This window comes from Arachis ipaensis, chromosome B07 (assembly GCF_000816755.2).
Source record: "Arachis ipaensis cultivar K30076 chromosome B07, Araip1.1, whole genome shotgun sequence".
Lineage (NCBI taxonomy): Eukaryota > Viridiplantae > Streptophyta > Magnoliopsida > Fabales > Fabaceae > Arachis > Arachis ipaensis.
The window spans coordinates 2805925-2811395 of record NC_029791.2 but is presented as its reverse complement, the minus strand read 5'-3'; the positions used below and the strand labels follow the sequence as shown (position 1 = coordinate 2811395).

The following is a 5471-nucleotide window of genomic DNA, read 5'->3' as shown; positions in this document are numbered from 1 at the left end:
ACCCACTTCTCTGTCCATTACATATTTGAACCTTTATACCATCGTTTAAACTTAAATTTCCATGGTATTCACCCTTTAAATACAACATTTTTAGACCTTTACAGACTGATCTAAAGATTGATATAAAATCTTCTTATGTTCTTCCACCAATCTCCATTTGTCCATTCAATTTTCAAATTTTTTTTGGTCTCTAGCGAAGAATCCAAATTCGAATCATAATATTCTGAAATTATTCTTTTCTGTGATAAATACAAAAAATACATTCTCAAAAATAGATTTCCATCGAAAATAATCCACTTGACTTATCTTGTGTATGGACGCTCTATTTCATCAGAAAACTGATTAACCATCACCCTATATGGAAGAGGGAAAGACAAATCTGAAAACCCACTATTACCAGACCATAATCATAATAATCGTAACAAAACTGGCTTTTTTCAGATATTTCAGACATGACATCTTTTTTCTCTAAGTTAAAAAACATAAAAAAATTACAAACAGTAAGATTAAGCAATTTTCTAATTTGTAAATTAAAGTAAACAAACATCTACTAGTTTAGAGGATAACTCAGTTTTAAAGGCGAGTAATGACTGATAGCCAAAAATATGCCACAGAATTATGACTTAAAAAATACATGTATATGCACAAAAAAGCATTGTGCATATACATGTATTTTTTAAGCCATAATTCTGTGGCATGTTTTTTACTCTCAGTCATCACTCGCCTTCAGCAATCAAAAACTGAGTTATCCTCTAAGCTAGTAGATACTTGTTTACTAAGTAGTTAAATTACAAATTAGAAAATTGCTTGAGTCCTAGTGTTTGTAATTTTCTTTTGATGCTATTTTTTAAGTTAGGGAAGAAAGGTGCCATGTCTGAAATATTTGTAAAAAAGCCAGTTTTGTTACGATTACATGTACGGGTCTGGTAATAGTGGGTTTTCAGATTTGCCTTTTCTAAAGACCATAAGGCTGATAAACTGAGCGTCGATACATAAGATAAGTCAAGTGGAGTATTTTCGATGAAAATCTATTTTTTAGAATGCATTTTTTGCATTTATCACAAAAAAGAATAATTTCAAAATATTATGATTCGGATTTGGATTCTTGGCTAGAGACAAAAAAAAAGTTAGAAGGCTGAATGGACGCGTGAAGATTGGAGGGAGAACATAAGAAAAGATTTTATATCAATCTTTAGACTTGTCTGTGAAGGCCTACAAATGTTACATTTAAAAGGTTAATACCACGGGAATTTAAGTTTGAAGAATGGTATCAAGGTTCAAATATGTAATGGACAGAGACGTGTGGTTCTAACTGAGATGAAAGAACAAGACAAAGATAAAAAAGAACAGCTATCCTTTGATGTCACGACCTTACTAATTAAATATTATTAGTAAGGTTTTAAATTTCCCATTTAAAGAAGACATTCTATACATAAAGGAGGTTGAAGATTTATGTTTGAATCAATTAAGAGTCTATTTTATTTATTTTTTTAATTAGTTAACATAATGAGAAACCTTTTTAACTGAAAATAATTTCAATTTAGTGACACCGATATCAAAATAAAGTGGGTTCTCGATCCGGTTTTATGGTTTTCTAAATTACTAAATTACATCTCAAATTCAAAAAAATTGCAACCTAAACCCGCCAATTCCACCGTGGATAGTAGTAGATTGTCGTGATTACCGAGACAAAACAGCTTTACTACGGCGGAGAGCTCAAAATCCGCAACAGCATATCACCATGGCGCCGTCATGGCTGTTATTTTATAACATACATAAATACCCCAAAGCGCGGCAGGTATATAGACACAAAAGGTTCGGCGACAGTTTCGGAATTAAGAAATTGGATGAGTCCCCAAGTATTGTTAACTTGGCAGACATTGAGAAAAGGGAAATGCCATGCTAAGACGTGGGTGTGCGCATGGCGCGTATAAAGGGGAGGAAAGGAAAGGCTGAATTTGGAAATTGGCTTGGGGAGAGTGGGGTTGCTATAGGGTCCTATTTCCGTTGGCTTCTTGTTGAGATACAGACTGATCAGAGTGAATAATACTATTATACTACTCCGTCTAATTTCTATGTTTGGTTTCCTACAATTTGGGGTGTGGTGGTGTTGAACAGATCGTGGTGGTTCATAGTGATGGCACAGATTGTGTACATCCTAAGCGGCACAAAAGGGACGCGTGGAGTGGCATCTCGACGAACGCCTTTGTGAATCTCTGTGATTCGTTCATCTCTCCCTTACATCTGGGGTTTTGCTCTGGTATCAATTTAAATTCATTTATTTTTTTATTTTTATTAACTTTTGAAAAAAATTTATTGCTGATTTATGAGAGACAACACTCATGTTTTGTATTAGTAGATCAAAGTCAAATTCTTAAAGAGGAGATATCATTGTCTCTTCCTTAAGAAATTATTCTTGCTTTATGTTAGGGAGATGCAAAAGGATTTCGATCTTCTCATGTTTTAAGTTGTGTTTCAATCTCCACCGTTAAAAGATAAACATTCAATTTTAATCAATGGCAAAGATTGAAACATGAAAAGACAATAACATGAGAAGATCCAAATACCGCCAAAAGAACAAAAAAAGGAAAAGGAAAGTGTTTTTAGTGTAGCACTTGTGGTGCGCAAACATGATAGTGGTGGAATCATTGAAAACTTTTGAAGTGATTATCTGATCATCTTTGACATTTGCTTGATTTCCAGCCTTCTGATTATTATTCCACCCACTAGTTACTGTGTCTGAGAAAATAGGTAAGCTGAGGATTCATGCAGAACTTAAGCACGTCAATCATGACATCAAATACCTTCAGGTTCTTTCTTTCTTATAATTTTGATTTGCTTACTAGGAAAGTGGAATCTAATTTTGTTGCAAGCAAAGTTCTTTGCGAATTCTGAATTGTTCTGTTATCTGTCAGAGCTTCTTGCGATGTTTATTGCTACCCCCGTGTTTTTTCTTAAAGTATGCAGGAAAAATTGGAAGAGCTTGAGAAAGCAAATGTGTCAGTCATATGCATAGAGTAAGCATTTTTTTTTTTTTGGGTAAAGAAGAAATGAGAAATTGCTGATATATGATACAAGAAGAAAGTTGAAATTGATTATGAGATCTACTAATTATTGTCTCAATTAGAAGTTCATGTTGTTCTTATTCTTATTAGTTATTATGATATTGATATGGCTTAAATTTCAGTTTGCTGCAAAACGTGGAAAGTAGGCTTGATCCACTTATTCTTATTAGTTATTATGATATTGGTATGGGATCGATGGTTTGAATGTCCTCAGGATCCACACGAATGTACATGTTTGATTCTATGAAACATGTACAAGGGTTTAAACATGTTTGCGTTCCAATCAAGTGTTACACTCTAATTAGAGCTTAATTGAGGATATGTACAAGTATAATTATAAAGAGGGTCCAGTCTTCTCTAAAGATTATTGGTTTTTGAGGAAGTTGGCTATACTTTTAAGGTATATCTTCTCAATTAATGTTGTTGTGGCTTTTTGGACGCCCCACCTTTCTTTCTTTCTTTGGATTAACCAGCAAGTGGACATTGACTGTGCGACTTGAACTATTTGTAGTTGCCAAGTCGAATAGAGATAGATCCAACCAGTATGCTGCCAACCATAACGATGATTTCATTGAATCAAAATCTGACAGACAGATGCTGCTTCTTATGAAGGTACTTAACTACCCTGTCTTTCATTTCATTCTCTCTATCTTGCGTGTAGCCTTGATTAAGCATGTGATTTGTCCTACCTTGGCATCCCTGATGAAAATGCATCTCCCCATGCGAAAACCATTCGTCGTATTCTTGCTATTTTATTTTGGATTTTGAATTAGATTTATTTGGTACTGATAGGAAGCAGGATGAGGAGTTGGATGAGCTTAGTTTAAGTGTATTTGTGAGGGCTTTTTCTTCTCTGATTCAATACTAGGAGCCTAAGTGGCAAGTCCAGGTAATACTTGTTTAGTTGTGTTAATGAAACTTGTTCTCATACTTCACTCTATTCTTATGAAAAGTCTCTTATTCTAAAATGGTCAAAATGTTGATGCTTTTTCAGGAAAAGATTATAGATGAACTGGGTAATTAGATGGACAGTACATCCAATCATTTAGATTTTGTACAAGTGAGTTTCCGCATCTAGTTTTCTTAATCATGTTGAGGAGTTTTTTATTTTATACCTTCATGATTGCTGTCACTAACTAATTGAATATCTATCAAGTGAGCAAAGGATTCACTGTAATAAAGACATGATAAAGTCTTGCATATTAGAATTTAAATACAACAGTAACACCTAAGCCTTCTCCCACAAAACCTTGATTGGTATAATTTGTATTAATGTTCAAATTCATATATAGAGTTATGTGACCTTTAAATAACTTTGATATTTGATATTGGTATAACAGTCAATATTTACTTATCATGTAAAGTTAAGGCTCTCATTAGACATGCCTCTGTATATTGATGAATATTGGAATGTTCTATTTGATTATGATTTCAGAAAAAAGAAGGCTAGTGCAAAGGGTCAAATCATGAACTGTTTATTTTCCTCTTCATCTTGGTGTTCTAATTAAATTACACTGTTATGTATAGCAATTAAATTCATTTGAGATTGGCCCTTGTTTTTTACATGAAGAGAGAGATATCTCAGTTTTTGCGAGAAGATACAAGATTGTTGGGACATGCTTTAGTGTCTATTAATCAAATGGAAGCCATTTTGGTATTTCAAGGCATTAGAATTTTATGATTGTGATGATAAAGAGACAATGTAAGGATTTAGATTCTCTGAACATTTGGATTACAAATATGATTGGATTTAGGGTTATTCGGATTAAAATTGTTCTCTTAGATGTAATGTAATGTGATGTCAACTTATTTTTAACATCCTTTTAGAATATGATAGCATGGAGTTTTAAACCTATTATTATTGTTATTATTATTAGTGCCTTGTCCAACACTTCATGTCCATCAAGCTGCATTTTTAGATTTAGATGTATATATTTTTATATGATACAAAGAACAAATTAAATTATACTTTAACGGTTAAGGGTTGTGTGTAAGCAACCTTTATAACCTTAAATACTAGGTTCAATTTTCTAATTTCTTTTTTTTTTTTTTTGGCTTCTAAGTTATATTCTGAATTCATGGCGACTTAGCTAACTCAAAACATTCATGTTTTTATAATATGAAGTAAAGAGCTAAATTTTGGTAAGTCAATTTTCTAATTTCTAGTATAGCCATTTTGGCTTCTAAGTTATATTCTGAATTCATGGCGACTTAGCTAACTCAAAACATTCATGTTTTTATAATATGAAGTAAAGAGCTAAAGAGCATAGATAATTCATAATTGTATTACGTGTTTGCATCAGTTCTAGTACTTTTGAATCCATGTCTATTTTTATTATATAAGAGAGGATATAAATTTATTATTGAATGAGCTTATAATATATTAATTTTTTTTATAGTTTCACG

General features: G+C 32.5%; 1 long non-coding RNA gene across 8 annotated transcripts; it reads left to right on the top strand.

Annotated features, from left to right (window-relative positions):
• LOC107609988 lies at positions 1479-4920 on the top strand. 8 transcript variants are annotated; one of them, XR_002350975.1, is made up of 7 exons: positions 1479-2260; positions 2731-3017; positions 3188-3465; positions 3577-3677; positions 3858-3954; positions 4060-4125; positions 4501-4920. It is a non-coding gene; the product is annotated as an uncharacterized LOC107609988 (long non-coding RNA). The 8 variants fall into 8 exon arrangements; XR_002350974.1 differs by having other exon boundaries at positions 2704-2810; positions 2961-3465; XR_001613354.2 differs by having other exon boundaries at positions 2704-3017.